Source organism: Neovison vison, chromosome 4 (genome assembly GCF_020171115.1).
Source record: "Neovison vison isolate M4711 chromosome 4, ASM_NN_V1, whole genome shotgun sequence".
In the NCBI taxonomy this organism is placed as follows: domain Eukaryota; kingdom Metazoa; phylum Chordata; class Mammalia; order Carnivora; family Mustelidae; genus Neogale; species Neogale vison.
The window spans coordinates 134,394,974-134,412,650 of record NC_058094.1 but is presented as its reverse complement, the minus strand read 5'-3'; positions in this window follow the sequence as shown (position 1 = coordinate 134,412,650).

Genomic DNA, 17,677 nt, shown 5'->3' with positions numbered 1-17,677 from the left:
TCATCCTGGCATGTCAGAAGCTGGACAGGCCAAGGTCATCAGAAATTACCAGGGGAGGGACACCTCGGTGGCTCAGATGGTTAAGCATCCAACTCTTCATTTCTGCTCAGGTCATGATCTCAGGGTTGTAGGATCGAGACCTGTGTTTGGCTCTGCGCTCAACATGGAGTCTGCTTGGGATTCTCTCTTCCCCTTACTCTCCCTCTCCTACCTCCCTGCTTGCACACACTTTCTCAAAAAAAAAAAAAAAATTAATGGGAGAAAACCACAAGTCTCATCAGACCCAGACCTGGACCTGGGAGTGACTGTCAGGGATAAGCAAGATGCTGTCTAGGGGACACTGATGTGGGGAAGGTCCATTCCTGGTCTGTCACTGTTGGAAGCAAGGATAGGCAGTTGTTGTGATGTCATCTGTACACAGATAGCCACCCAAATGGGCTGAGTGGGAGCTGAATCCCAGCAACTTCCTTTAGTGAGCTCTGCTACCACCGTGCATGCATGGTGGGAAGGGGTGCCTTTCCTAATTCACTCCAAGATGCATTAGCGGTTAGGGACCTTGGAAGGAAGTCACTACATATGTGCAAAGTCAATCAAGTGGTCAGTCAATTATTTCACAAATCCTTATCAGAGATAGAATCAACTTCCCAAAGAATGAAAAAAATGCATTCAAATTATGACCCTTAGGTTGAAAGAAAGAAGACGGGGAAGAGAGAAACAAGGGATCATCGCCCCGTATGATGAACTCTTGAATACCATTTATTTTATAAGTCTGTGACCAGGTTACTTCATTTGAAATTTCAGAATTACAGAGAGATATTTCTCATAAAATAGCTGAAGAATAAAAGAGAGACAGGCTGAACCACTACCCAATATGACAGTCAAAAATCAGTTCAGTGCCACAACACCTCTCCCAAGGAAGTTGTAATCTCCGTGGTAACCAAGGGAGCACCACAAGTGGGGAGGACTCCAAAGACAGACAGAATTCCAGCCTGAGAACAAGGTATTTCTGTCACCAATTCCCAAGTGCCAGTCCATGCCAATGCACCAGTGGCCCCTCAGTCCAGTGAAAGCAATGGGTATCTTATCATCAAATTATTATTATTTTTTCAATTAGAAGGAATGGTCTCTCTTCAAATCATCAGGTGGATAGAGTAGGGAGGATGCATTACAAGAATTCATCTAGCAAGATCAGACTCCCAGGAACACAGGAATTGGTTGCTGGCCCCATCAAACGGCAATTGTATGGATTGTATACATTTTTAAAAATTCAGCTTAATTAACTATTCTGATGATTTGTTTTCTTAGCTTTGACCACTGGAACCCTTAAAGCCACGATGTATTGGGTTTTGTGTTTTTTTAGTAAAAGGAGTGAAGTCAGGACCTGTTGATCCAAGTTGGAGCAATCCCTTCAACAGGATTCAGCAGAAATAGAGGGAAAACCTACAGAGTGGCAGCATTGTTTAAAATAATCTAAAACAAATAAATAAATCATAAAATACTTGGGTGATAGTTACATCTAAATTTAAAGAAAGCTGGATTTAGAGAATAGATTGGTTTTCAGCTAGTTAATACCATTTAGCTTTAAAATATAAACACTTAAAAATAAAAACAAATTTTTTAAAAAGCATCTTAAACTAAAAAAAAAAAAGAAGAAGAAAAAGAAAGAAGAAGAACCAATCAACTAAAAGAAAAGCACATAATTATTTGTCAGATACACAATCCTCTCCCAGAAGAATTTGACACAAAGCCTTCAAAGTGACAACTCTTAGGTGGAAAGCAGGTGTGCGGGGAGGAAGAGGGTGAATCGTTCTCAAGGGGGACGTGAGAATGAATTCCGTCCTCTGAACGTGATAGTATATAGTAATTCATTACATTGAATAGTATTTTTTTGAGATTTCAAAGTTACCAACCCCATGATTGTGTCCCCATTTTATTTGAATTACAAGCCTTGAGCCCACTTTATAGATGGGTATGTTGATGTCCTAATCAATTCAACCCCAAAAGTGGTTGGAAAAAAAGAAATGGAATATGCATTCGATAGTGCTTATTTGTTGAAACAGCTTAGGGGGGCAGAACCTAACCTTGGGGGAATTAATAAATTGGTTGACCATCCTGGAACCACACTGGCAACTAGTTTCTTACAGGTGAAACTCCTGTAAGCATTCATTGATGCAGTCAGCCCTCCAGTCAACGACTTTTGTGATTATTTCCAGTGTTCCAACCAGGGTACTGGATGTGAGATTCAGGAAAACAATTAAGGAAAACAAAATGCTTCCAGAAAAACTACCATATAAAATAGGAACAAGGTCATATGATGAATTCAGAGATGGTCTAATAAATGGATGTAAAGGATGACTAGATTTATGTCTTATTATGCAATGATAAGTATTTTAAGCATTACACTCTACTTTGGGAAACATACATTATGAACTTACATATATATGTAAGTTCATAAGTTCATATATACATATACATATATATATAAGTTCATAAGTTCATATATATATGTCCTTTATTTTATTTGAAATATCCAGAGAAATAAATATTTCAACCCGTAGACATGGAGGTTCTAATTACTTGCAGCCTCTCATAGAAGCAAATAGTTCCCACTACATCAAACAAATCCCCAAACCAGTCAAAGCAAATTCTCAAAGTTGCTTTGACCAGTTACCTATATTTATCCCCAGGTATTGGCATGAACACCTATCACAAGGCTTCCGACCTCCCCAGGGTGGTCAAGGCAGACCTGAATACAAGAGGAAAGTCAAGTCCATCTAGTTTGTGTTAAGGTCAGAGTGTCAAAGACTCTGATAATTGTTCAACGGTATGAATCCATACAAATTTATGAAGGAAGAAAGTGGTGGATCCATCTGTGGTGGATGTAAGTGATCAAATATTTTCTAGAAAATAATTTCAAAATATGTTTACAGAACCTTAACATTAGGCTATCCTCTGACCCAGTAATTTTGTTTCCAGCAAAAGTTTTGAGAAAATTATCAGAAGAACAGGCAGAAATTTATATATTCATCACGCTTTTGTAAGTAAGAGCAAAAATGTGGAATCTCCAACATAGAATAACGGTTAAAAAAAAACTATGCATAAAAAAAAAAAAAAACTATAGTGAACTATAGTGAAGGTGCAATCAGAAAATATAACTTAAAAAAAAAAGTAAGTAATGACACAGGGAAATTCATATGATTGGAGGTTAAGTGAAGAACAGTGGAATGGGGAACTAATAGGCCAAATGATTACAATTTTTTAAAAAATGTATCTTGACTTTCTGAGAAATGGGAATTTAGTTTGAGTTTTTGTCTTTGTAACTTCTACAATCTTAAAAATGTATACAAGGAGCACATAATTCACCCATTGCTGGGGGAATTCTCTCTTTTTGAGATTTTGATTCTCCATGCCACACACTTATATATCCAATTTTGTTAGAAAGAAATTTTCCTTTTGCTCCTCTAAGGTCAAAGCCTGGTCACAGTTTGCAAGAGGCAAGTGACACCGAGTTTCCCCACGATGCTCGTTATCCAGAGTGTCAGTTTGATGGAAACCTCTGCCCTGTGTGCTCTCCAAACCAATGCACTTGCTTTAAAATCCATGTTAGAATAAAATTGCTTCCTATTTTTTTGCAAAAGTAGCTTCCAAGCACAGCACAAGCACTAATAATTTGCAGTCTCCAAACAACTGTCAAACTGGCAAGCCCTGGGTTTACAGCTGCCACAGTTCCCACTCGCTTTAGGAATATGTACACTTTATTATGGAAAAGACCACCAGGCACAGGGTGACTCTGGTTTATATTTACACATGGGTGCTATTCAGAGTATCTGCTTGATGTTCATGTTTGCTTGCTATTGATGGGCTACGGATCGATCATAATTTACTTTGGAGCTTTATAAGAACATTTTCTACGTAGTGGTGCCTTGGTGGCTCAGTCGGTTAAGCAACTGACTCTTGGTTTTGGCTCAGGTCATGATCTTGGGGTCCTGGGATTGAGCTCCATGTTAGGCTCCAAGCTCAGCATAGACTCAGCCTGGGATTCTCTCTCCCTCTCCCTCTGTCACTCTCCACCCCTGCAACCTCTCTCTCTCTCTCCAATAAATAAATGAATAAATATTTTTAAAATGAGTATTTTCTGCATACTGAAAGTTTTGAAGTGCTTATATTCAAGTAGTGAAGGATGGGGTTGACACTTTTCTAATGAGAAAAGAAGACAGTGTTGTTGCTGTTGTTTAAATCAAATCACACAGTGGCAATTATGTCGGTGCAGGAGTTAGACCTCATTGCTTCCAATCCATCAACTACTATCTGGTATGCCAATGAAGAAATTGATCTCCAAAGACACTACATGATTTTCCCAAGATCACACATTACTAGTGTAGTGGAGGGAGCTCTAGAACTTAAATACTCCTGGCTTCTGGCACGAGTCCAGTGCTTTCTGGAGGGTACATCTATTTTGAGACATCTATAAGGAGGAAAGAAAAAAAAAGTCGAGTAATGTTTTGATGACAGGCAATAATATTAGCATGAACCACATATTGAGGCATTCGTATTGGAAATGGTACAATGTATTCACACATAAAAATGGAAAAATAAAGAAATCCTCTGGTCTCAAGTATAATGTCCTCATATCCATAGAATCACAAAACACTTATTCCTTTATAGCTGGCTCTGTTCTCTCCATTACATGGGGACATATGTCCTGCATCATTTATCACTTTTTAAAATATATACATTTTGAGAGAGAGGGAGGGAGCCTGCGCATGAGTGTGATCAAGGCAGGGAGGAGGGGACAGGAAGAGAGGGAGAGAGACAATCCTTGAGCAGCCTCCCAGATGAGTGCGGAGCCCAATGTGCAACTCAATCTTACACCTGCACCAAAACCAAAAGTTAGACACTTAAGCAACTGAGCCACCCATGCACCCGTTATCATCTATTTTCTAAAACTGCTTCAATCCACTGTTTCATAATTTTATCTTAAGTATTACTGATTAACTTTTCTGCAAGCTTAATCCTACTCTGTTTCCAAATCCAATTTGTTCAGTTAATTAAGGTCTTCCTTTCGATACATCCCTATCTCTATTTATTTGATACATAAAATACTCTCTAATCAAATTGAAATCTGTAACAGCCTTTATATAACCTTATTTTACTTTACAAAATACTTTCAAGTGGGAGATTTTCCTCACATGCCCAAATGTTATTCACTGGATTATTTCAGATGATTGTTTATGCATTGATTAATAAATGTGATACTTCATCATTGGAATGACCAATACATTTTTTGTTTAGAGAGTGTGAGTGGGGGTGGGGGAGGGGCAAAAGGAAAGAGAGAATCTCAAGCAGGCTCCACACTCAGGGTGGAACCCAGCACAGGACTCGGTCCCATGACCCTGAGATCATGATCTGAGCTGAAACCAAGAGTGGGATGCTTAACTGAATGAGCTACCCAGGTACCCCAACCAATACATTTCCAAGAGTTGGCTTTAAAATCTAACTAGACATGCTTATTGTAAAAAAGAAAATGGACTCTGAAAAACAATCTGAGGGGTTTGAAGTGGCCGGGGGTTGGGAGGTTGGGGTACCAGGTGGTGGGTATTATAGAGGGCACATCTTGCATGGAGCACTGGGTGTGGTGAAAAAATAATGAATACTGTTTTTCTGAAAATAAATAAATTGGAAAAAAAAAAAAAGAAAATGGTTCAGTTCAAGGGGCACCTGTAGAGATAAACCATCCCAGGATTCTCAGTGCTAAGGGACAGTCCTAACCGGAGTCGAGATGATATTGTTGGATATTACCAAATCCCCCTTAGTAAGAATTGAGCAAACACAGAGAAATGGCATAGGTACAAAATTATGGGATGACCAAATGGGAAAACAGGGTACAGCTTATATTTCTGAAATTTTTGAATGTAGAAAGCCTTATGGTCTTTCCTAAAAAAGGTCATTGCTGTTGATCCTGCTGTGGATGCAAATGTTCTTTCTTTTGGATGCCTTTTACGGAATCCTGAGCATCACTCCTATTCTGCCACACTGTAATAAGGATGTTTTCATGAGGTTTTTGGCTACTATGTTGTGCTCTAGGTCACAAGAGTTGACCTAGTAATCGACCAACACTTCCTCACAACATTTTTCACCAACCTGCTATCAAATCAGGCATTGCATGGCTCACAGAAACTATGAAAAAAACATATCATGAACATTAAAAAGTGGAACACCGTTGTATTAGTTAAGTTGGGCTTGTGTGACCATAACAGCCATGGATAAATCTCTTATTTAAAACAATAGAATATCTTCTGACTCAAGAAACGACCCATATTAATGGTTCTGGCTGCATGACGACACTTTCACACAGCACGTGCTTAATAACCCCACTTAACTACAAGGAATGTTCCAAAACAGAGCCTTAGTCAGTCCTTGGGGGAAAAGAAACTGGAATGAGGAACCCAGAGCCAGTCTCTGCCAGAGCCAACACTTCTAGCACCCAAACACCCATTCCATTCTTTTCCTCAAATGAAGGAAAAGTCACTCTTACCCAGGGAAGATACTTCCTTTTCCAGTTAAGCACCAGCAACCAACTCAGACATCACAAACATCTAGGTGATAAGCAACATCCACCTTTCAGGTGCAGATGGCTCTAAATGGGGTGATGACTTGCAAACCAAGACTATTATATGATTGTTACCTACACACACAATAAACATGGGAGACCAGGCACTGTGCCCTTCAATGATCTCTCCCTAGAATGTGGATAATCAGTTTCCCCAAGGCTGTAAACTTCCCAGCTCTGAGAGGTAACTACCATCCCTGGCTAGGGGCAGGGGTTGGGGGGGAGCTTCTTGATTAGCTCCTGATTTTATTTTGGAGGAAGAATCTCCGTAGTCCATTGTTCTTCACGCCCCATGGCCCCACCAATTTAGAGTTTCCTCCTTCCTTTTACCCTGTGGTTTGTGAAAATGTGCACCCTTTGGGCTTTTAAATTTCTAAGAGTTAAAGGAAGATTTGCATAAACTGGTGAGCCTATATTCTCCAAACGATCAATACTTCATGCACCAAAAATCATGCATGAATGAAAAATATCTTCAAAGTACAAGATAAATAAGAGGATTTTCATGTATATGTAAAGTTTTTGTAACTAATCTTCGCCTATTAAGAAATTACTTCTTATCCAGATTTGCTCTAGAATCAAATAAGAATATCTATAATCATAGCTACAATTGATGTTGACAATTAGAAGATGACTGTCATGTTATTCCATTTTGCAAACTATGTATCTGTGTGAGGTCATATTTCTTTTTCCTATATGTCAAGCAAAACAACAGATTGCAATAGATTGAATACGGAGACAAGTGTGTGAATCCAGCTACATCCTGTTAAGTTAGACGTTAAAGAACTTTGAAAACATACAATGCCACTTTTCTCACTTTTTTTTAGGGGATGGATATAGTTATTTTTCAAGAGAAACACATTACTACATGTTGACATGTAGTATATTATTATTATTTAGAAATACTTATTATGTTAAATATCTGTTTAATTTCTCATACTGTAAATATCAAAACACAGAAGGCAAACAAACAAAAGCATTTGTAAGGTCACTGGCCATTTTTCAAAGCATAAAGAGACCCTGAGACACAACGTTAATGGGCTACCCATCTGGAAGGAAGCCGAGGAAGAGATAAGAATGGGTTTTGGTGATAGAGGGGACAAGATGGCGGGGTACTAGGAAGAGGCGTCTTTTCAGCTGGTACCCCAAAGTGAGCTGATTACCTACCAAAGAACTCTGATCACCCATGAAATCAGCCTGAGATCAGAATTATACACGTCTGGATCTCTACAGGGGCAGAAGACGCCAGTGAGCAGGTAAAGTGGAGTGGGAATGGAGGACTGATATCGGAAGATAAACAAAAGGGGGAGGGAGCCACCAGAGGCGACCAGTGGGAAAGTAATACCCCAATACGAGCGAGAGTGCCCTGCGTCTGGGGACCAGCATTAACTTGGAGACTGGTTGAAAGCACTCCAAAAGAGCAAAGGATCGCGGGGGGATATTGTGGGAATCGGGGCGGCTAGGGAGAGGGGCTTAAGTCCCCGGTCCCAGACGGCCTCCCCGGCGCGGAGGCAGAGAGAGTGCGGCAAATAAAACCAGCTCCTGGTCCCTAAGCCGCCATCGCGCCCCAGAGCGTGTGGGTTCCGGCTCCTGTGAGGGGATGGGAGCTGCCCCGGTCTGCAGAACGCGCGTTAGCCCTACCACAAAGCTTGAGATGCGCGCGCACGTCTCTCCAGCTCTCCTGGGTTTCTAAGGCCCGGGGGCGCTTCTTGACCTGCGCCATTGTTTCAAAGTCTAAGCCGCGCGGGCGCGAAACTCTTCCCCGGACAGAGGCGTGCAAAAGCCCAGCCTGCGGCTTACGGACCAGCGCCCCGTTCTCAGTGCCCCAGATGCGCGCCCGACCCACAGCCGCCTCTGAAAAGAGGTGCGCGCAAGCCGGGCACTCCCAGCCCGGGCCGGCGGCAAAATCTCAGTGTGCGATCGCTGCTTGGAACCTCTCTGGCGGTCAGGAGCTCCCAGACAGCCGCCACTGCCTTGGCTTTGGGTACGAGCAAAAGATCCTGCGCCCCCAGGGTCTGCAACTTGGAACCTGCTCTGCCAGCAGCCAAGGGGGAATTTATTCAGCTTCTGCACCCAGACTGAGGCTTCTCTCTGAGACGGAGATCAGGGTGCGGTTTGATTTCTTTTAATACTACAAAAACCATCAAAGGCGGTCAAGGTGAGAGGAAAAAAAGTGAACAAGCAAAAAAAAACCGCCAGAGAACAAAAGCCTGAAAAAAAACCAGTTTCCCCAGAGCCCACCCCCTTGAGGGGGGCGGGGGGACTCAACTCAGGAAACATCATTGACTGACAACCCACGTGGCAGGGCCCTCCCCCAGAAAACAAACCAAGAAAGAAAAAAAAAAAAAAAAAAAAGGACTACAAGAGAACCACCACTACTTCATAGGAAATCTTGTATTATTCACTCGTTTCCACTATTCCACTTCATATATTTACCACCACAGCAAGCTGCACAGTACATCAAATTCCATAATACCTTTCTAACCTGAACTTTTTGATACATACACCTATGTTTTTCTTTTGCATTTTTATTTTTTGAATTCCTTTTTAAAAAATTTTAGTTTAGTTTAGTCTAGTATATTCCTTTTTATTTTTATCCTCTAATATTCATATAGAGTTAACTTCAAAGTAATCCCCTTTCCCCAATCAATACTACCCATATAGGTAAACCAATTTTTAATCCCCTTTATCTTAGGAAAGTTGAGTCCTTTAACAAAGATATCAAGATACATCCAGGAAGAATCAAAACAACCTTCCTCGCACACACTGAGAATTTATAAGAACTCTCCCATCTTCTTCCACCAGTGTTTCTGTGTTTTTGGAGTTTGTCCTGATAGCATATAAATTTTACACTTGTGGTTCTTTTTGACGAGGTTCTTTCTTTATTTGCATATATATATTTTTTTCTTTTCTTCTTTCTCTTGCCATATAATTGTATCAGTCTTTCTATCTCTTTTTGTTTGTCTACTTCATAAATCTTACCTTGGGGCCCATCTGGGCTGAACCTTCTCTTTCATCTTCCCTTTCTTCCTGTCTCTCTCTCTCTCTTTTATCTTTTTTTCTTCTTCTTTTTCTTCTTTTCCTTTTATTCTTTTTCTTTTCTTTTGTCTCTCATTTGGGTGGGGGGAATCCTGATTGCTCAGAAGTGTTCCAGGGTGCACCTTGACTGCACCAGAGTTGATATATCCAGCTACATCTGTTCAGTCTTCTCCCACCAAAGTGACTAGGAGGAGGAAGGCCCAACAGAAGAAAAATACAGAGGATGGACCTTCTGCAACAGAGCTAACGGCTATCAACATAGACAATATGTCAGAAAGAGAATTCAGGCTAACAATTATCCAGGCAATAGCTAGGTTGGAGAAAGCCATGGATGACCAAACAGAATTGATTAGGGCCGAACTGAAAGCGACCAGACAGGATGTTCACAATGTTAGGGCGGAGCTTAAAGCTACCAGGGAGGAGGTCCACAATGCTCTCAATGAGTTCCAATCTAATCTAAACTCTCTCAAAGCTAGGGTAACTGAGACAGAAGATAGAATTAGTGATCTGGAAGACAAACAGATAGAGAGAAAGGATCAGGAGGAAGCCTGGAACAAACAACTTAGATCCCACGAAAGCAGAATCAGGGAAATAAATGATGCCATGAAGCGTTCCAACATCAGAATTATTGGAATTCCTGAAGGGGAGGAGAAAGAAAGAAGTCTAGAAGATATCGTGGAACAAGTCCTTCATGAAAATTTTCCGAATCTCGCGAATGAAACCAGCGTTCATGTACTAGAGGCTGAACGGTCTCCAACCAAGATTATACACTCCAAAAAAACATCACGACACCTGATAGTCAAATTGAGAAATTATAATTGTAGGTATAATCTCTTGAAAGCCGCCAGGGCAAAGAGGCTCCTTACTTAGAGAGAAAAGCCCATCAGAATAACGTCAGACCTGTCCACAGAGACCTGGCAAGCCAGAAGAGGCTGGCAAGATATATTCAGGGCACTAAATGAGAAGAACATGCAGCCAAGAATACTTTATCCAGCAAGACTGACATTCAAAATGGATGAGAGATAAAGAGTTTCCAAGACCGGCAAGGCTTAAAAGACTATGCAACCACCAAGCCGATACTGCAGGAAATATTAAGGGGGGTTCTATAAAAAAGGAAAAATCCCAAGAATAGCATTGAACAGAAATATAGAGACAGTCTACAGAAAGACAGACTTCAAAGGTAACTCGATGTCAATAAAAACGTATCTATCAATAATCACTCTCAATGTGAATGGCCTAAATGCACCCATAAAACGGCACAGGGTTGCAGATTGGATAAAAAGACAGGACCCATCCATATGCTGTCTACAAGAGACCCATTTTGAACCTAAAGATACACGCAGACTGAAAGTGAAGGGGTGGAGAAACATCTTTCTTGCCAATGGGACTCAAAAGAAGGCTGGGGTAGCGATTCTCATATCAGATAAATTAGACTTCAAACTAAAGACTGTAGTCAGAGATACAGAAGGACACTACATAATCCTTAAAGGGACTATCCACCAAGATGATCTAACAATTGTAAATATCTATGCTCCCAATATGGGAGCAGCCAATTACTTAAGAAAACTGTTAATCAAGATAAAGAGTCATATTGATATGAATACACTAATCGTAGGTGATCTTAACACGCCTCTTTCAGAATTAGACAGATCATCGAAGCAGAAAATCAATAAAGAAACAAGAGCATTGAATGACACATTGGACAAGATGGACCTCATAGATATATACAGAACATTCCACCCTAAAACAATAGAATACTCATTCTTCTCAAATGCACATGGAACCTTCTCCAGAATAGACCACATACTGGGTCACAAATCAGGACTCAACCGATACCAAAAGACTGAGATTATTCCCTGCATATTCACAGATCACAATGCTTTGAAACTGGAGCTCAATCAAAAGGAAAAGTTCCGAAGGAACTCAAACACCTGGAAGCTAAAGACCACCTTGCTTAAGAATGCTTGGATCAACCAGGAGAACAAAGAAGAACTGAAACAATTCATGGAAACCAATGAGAATGAAGACACGTCGGTCCAAAACCTATGGGACACAGCAAAGGCGGTCCTAAGGGGAAAATATATAGCCATCCAAGCCTCGCTCAAAAAAATTGAAAAATCCAGAACACACCAGCTGTCTCTACACCTTAAAGAACTGGAGGATCAACAACAAATCAAACCAACTCCACACATAAGAAGGGAAATCACCAAGATTAGAGCTGAGATCAATGAGGGAGAAACCAGAGATACAGTAGAACGTATCAATGAAACTAGAAGCTGGTTTTTTGAAAGAATCAATAAGATCCATAAGCCACTGGCTACACTAATCTGAAAGAAAAGAGAGAAATCCCAAATTCATAAAATTATGAATGAAAAGGGAGAGATCACAACTAACGCCAAGGAAGTAGAAACAATCATCAGAAGTTATTATCAACAGTTATATGCCAATAAGCTTAGCAACCTAGATGAAATGAATGCAACTCCTGGAAAAATATAAACTACCAAAATTGAACCAGGAAGAAATCGACAACCTGAATAGACCGATATCTAATAACGAGATTGAATCAGTGATCAAAAACCTCCCAAAAAACAAGAGCCCAGGACCTGATGGATTCCCTGGGGAATTCTACCAAACCTTCCAAGAAGAAATAACACCTATTCTCCTGAAGCTGTTTCAAAAAATTGAAGCAGAAGGAAAACTTCCAGACTCTTTCTATGAAGCCAACATTACCCTGATCCCCAAACCAGGCAAGGACCCTACCAAAAAGGAGAGTTTCAGACCAATATCACTGATGAATATGGATGCTAATATTCTCAACAAGATCCTAGCCAACAGGATCCAACAGCACATTAAAAAGATTATCCACCATGATCAGGTGGGATTCATCCCTGGGCTACAAGGATGTTTCAACATTCGCAAATCAATCAATGTGATACAACAAATTAATATGAGAAGAGAGAAGAACCACATGGTCCTCTCAATTGATGCAGAAAAAGCATTTGACAAAATCCAGCATCCGTTCCTGATTAAAACGCTTCAAAGTATAGGGATAGAGGGAACATTCCTGAACCTCATCAAATCTATCTATGAAAGACCCACAGCAAATATCATCCTCAATGGGAAAAAGCTTGCAGCCTTCCCATTGAGATCAGGAACAAGACAAGGATGCCCACTTTCACCACTCTTGTTCAACATAGTATTAGAAGCCCTAGCAACAGCAATCAGACAACAGAGAGAAATAAAAGGTATCCAAATTGGTAATGAAGAAGTCAAACTCTCTCTCTTCGCAGATGACATGATTCTTTATATGGAAAACCCAAAAGACTCCACCCCAAAACTACTAGAACTCATACAGCAATTCAGCAACGTGGCAGGATACAAAGTCAATGTGCAGAAATCAGTGGCTTTCTTATACACTAACAATGAAAATACAGAAAGGGAAATTAGAGATTCGATTCCATTTACTGTAGCACCAAGAACCATAAGATACCTTGGAATAAACCTAACTAAAGAGGTAAAGGATCTGTACTTGAGGAACTATAGAACACTCATGAAAGAAATTGAAGAAGACACAAATAGATGGAAGACCATTCCATGCTCTTGGATCGGAAGAATAAACATTGTTAAAATGTCTATACTGCCTAGAGCAATCTATACTTTTAATGCCATTCCGATCAAAATTCCACCGGCATTCTTCAAAGAGCTGGAGCAAATAATCCTAAAATTTGTATGGAATCAGAAGAAACCCCGAATCGCTAAGGAAATGTTGAAAAACAAAAATAAAGCTGGCGGCATCACCTTACCTGATTTCAAGCTTTATTACAAAGCTGTGATCACCAAGACAGCATGGTACTGGCATAAAAACAGACACATAGACCAGTGGAACAGAGTAGAGAGCCCAGATATGGACCCTCAACTCTATGGTCAATTAATCTTTGACAAAACAGGAAAACATATACAGTGGAAAAAAGACAGTCTCTTCAATAAATGGTGCTGGGAAAACTGGGCAGCTATATGTAGAAGAATGAAACTCGACCATTCTCTTACACCGTACACAAAGATCAACTCAAAATGGATAAAAGACCTCAATGTGAGACAGGAATCCATCAGAATCTTAGAGGAGAACATAGGCAGTATTCTCTTTGATATCAGTCACAGCAACTTCTTTCAAGATATGTCTCCAAAGGCAAAGGAAACAAAAGCGAAAATAAACTTCTGGGACTTCATCAAAATCAAAAGCTTCTGCACAGCAAAGGAAACAGTCAAAAAAACAAAGAAGCAACCCATGGAATGGGAGAAGATATTTGCAAATGACAGTACAGACAAAAGGTTGATATCCAGGATCTATAATGAACTCCTCAAACTCAACCCACACGAAACAGGCAAACACATCAAAAAATGGGCAGAAGATATGAACAGACACTTCTCCAATCAAGACATACAAATGGCTATCAGACACATGAAAAAATGCTCATCATCATTAGCCCTCAGGGAGATTCAAATTAAAACCACATTGAGATATCATCTTACACCAGTTAGAATGGCCAAAATTAACAAGACAGGAAACAACATGTGTTGGAGAGGATGTGGAGAAAGGGGAAGCCTCTTACACTGTTGGTGGGAATGCAAGTTGGTGCAGCCTCTTTGGAGAACAGTGTGGAGATTCCTCAAGAAATTAAAAATAGAGCTTCCCTATGACCCTGCAATTGCACTCCTGGGTATTTACCCCAAAGACACAGATGTCGTGAAAAGAAGGGCCATCTGTACCCCAATATTTATAGCAGCAATGGCCACAGTCGCCAAACTATGGAAAGAACCAAGATGCCCTTCAACGGATGAATGGATAAGGAAGATGTGGTCCATATACACTATGGAGTATTATGCCTCCATCAGAAAGGATGAATACCCAACTTTTGTAGCAACATGGACGGGACTGGAAGAGATTATGCTGAGTGAAATAAGTCAAGCAGAGAGAGTCAATTATCATATGGTTTCACTTATTTGTGGAGCATAACAAATAGCATGGAGGACAAGGGGCGTTAGAGAGGAGTAGGGAATTTGGGTAAATTGGAAGGGGAGGTGAACCATGAGAGACTATGGACTCTGAAAAACAGTCTGAGGGGTTTGAAGTGGCGGGGGGGTGGGAGGTTGGGGTACCAGGTGGTGGGTATTATAGAGGGCACGGCTTGCATGGAGCACTGGGTGTGGTGAAAAAATAATGAATACTGTTTTTCTGAAAATAAATAAATTGAAAAAAAAAAAAAAGAATGGGTTTTGGTAAATGCATCGTGTCCCTGCTGCGAACATTACAAAATTCCTCACTCCATAAAGAATTCTTTGTTGTAAAAATCACAACTATCTGAGGAAAAACAGCAGCAAGCATCTGTGATATAGAATAAATCAACTAAAAGTAGCCATTCTGGGTTATTTCATACGAAAAGCCTTGCATACCAGGAAAGAGCAATGGAATTTGTGAAACTGTGACACGACTCACTATGTTACCTAACAGGGGAACAGGCAGCCCGTGGAAACACTCATCCAAACCTGAGACAAATGACATACATTCATATTTTCAGATGCTCCTAAATTTAGGTGGCCTAATTCCTACTTTATATTGTTATTTCCAGACTCTTGATACTTTTAGTTCAGTCTTTTACGTGGTTCCTAATGGGATAAGGTTCAGTGCTATGCAGTGGTTCATTTTTAAAGTATCTTAGAAAGGCTAGATTTTTTTTAATGTCACTATTGCTTGAGATACACACTTAGAAATAAGAAATCACAAATATAGCTCAATCCTACAAGAGAGTTTCTTCATCATTGTTGATATCGCTTTCTAGCATTACATACAACACCTAGACAGAACTCACAAGAGGAGTCTTGAACCATGCTGTAAAACGAGTCGATGTGGAAGACGTCTGTAGGACACACCATCCCACAACACCCAACGGACATCCCCCTCAAGTATATGGGAATATCCCGCAGCCTCAGTAAATTCCAAAGAACAGAAATCACACCAAGTATGTTCTCCAAATACAGGGGAATTAAGTGAGGAAATTTGGCAAATCCAAAACCATAAGCAAATGAAACAACACTCTCTGACATGACCAATAGACCAAAAAGGAAACACAAGGAACACTGGAAGATGGAAGATAGTACCTGGACATAGGCGGCGACCCCTCACAGACTGTGGAAGTGGTGACCGGTCTGCTACACCTGCGTCTCCACTGCACAACAGGAGCTGTCCAGCTGCGGCGTCTTTCTCATCATTTCTGCTACTGTTGCAACACCTTAGCTCCTCTGTGGGGGCTAAGGAGGGCACCGTTGTGGTGAGCATCAGGCGCCGTAGGAAAGTGTTGAGTCACTACATTTCACACCCAAAGGTGATACTGCACTGTATGCTAACTAGCTGGAATTTAAATAAAAACTTAAAACCTAATGATGTAAGATCAAGTCAAATCCAATCAAATCCTGGGGGGCTCTGTCAGTTGAGCATCTGACTCTCGGTTTCAGCTCAGGTCATGGTCTCATGGTTGTGGATGGAGCCCTGCATTGGGCTCTGCTCTCAGAGTGGAATTTTTTTCAGATTCTCTCTCCCTTTCTCTTTCTCAAATGAATAAAATAAAATAATAAAATAAGTAAAAAGAATCTCTATTTTTAGGCCACAGGTCACTCTAAATTATGTCAATACAGAATTATAACCAAGAAATAAATTTGGGGGGGGGGGCCTGGGTGGCCAGGTGGGTTAAAGCCTCTACCTTCAGCTCAGGTCATGATCTCAGGTCCTGGGATAGAGCCCCACATCCAGCTCTCTGCTCAGCAGGGAGCCTGCTTCCCCCGCCCTTGCCTGCTTCTATGCCTACTTGTGATCTCTCTCTCTGTCAAATAAATAAATAAAATCCTAAAAAAATAAACAAATTTGTGTGGGGTGCCTGGGTGGCTCAGTCAGTTGAGAGCTGGACTCTTGATTTCGAGTTCAGGTCATGATCTCGTGGTTGTGGATTGAGCCCTGAGTGGAGCTCTGTGCTTAAAACAGAATCTGCCTGAGATTCTCTCTCCCTCTCTCCTGTCCCTCCCTTGTTCTCTCTCTCTCTCTCTCAAATAATTAAATAACATCTTTTAAAATAAAAAAATAATAAAAAACTCATTTTGTGTATCTCAAATTTCACGAGACTATAGATAACCTATAAATGTCAATTCCATCATCTATCCCATGTAATAGAAACACGATAAATAAATGTGCGGTTTTAACATAGCTCTCACTGTGTGACCTAAAAGAGCAATTTTCATTGCCATTGAAACTACACTTGGCTGCTGAACAACACGGGTTGGAACTGCACAGATCCAATTAGATGCATCTTTGTTTTTCAATAAATCCAGCACAGCCCTGTAAATGTATTTTCCCCTCTGTATGATTTTCTTAATAATATCTTCTCTTCTTATGCTTCTTCTATTGTGAGAATACAGCATATGATGCATATACAAAATATGCATCAATAGACTATGTTATCAATAAGGCTTAAGAAATTCAACATAGGTTATTAGGACTTAAGTTTTTGGAAAGTTAAAAGTTATTTGTGGATTTTAAGCTACATAGGGCGAGGGGAAGCCAGCATATCTTACCCCCCACATCGTCCAGGGGTCAACTGTAATAAAATCCTTGATATCCAGATCTCAAGCAAAATTAGTTAGGAAATTAAAGTACTGAGGGAAAACTCACATCCCAGGCATAACTGACACTTGAGAGGAAAATTGCCAAAGTGCTTGTAGGGAAAAGTAATCATGTCCATTACATGAAAATTTACAAGGAGGCACCTGGCCATTTCTGTAGCAAAAAACAAAGAGTCCAACGATCTAGAGAATGTTTCAGAGATCCCACTTGGATCCATTCAGAATTGCTCTCCTGCAGCCAGATATATAGGAATACAATAACTTTGATCTTCTCGGTAGATACTCAATTTTTAGAAAAAAATTATTCATGTGGTTCCAAGTCAAATAGTACAAGACGGGAGTGAGAAGCCTCGCTGATGCATT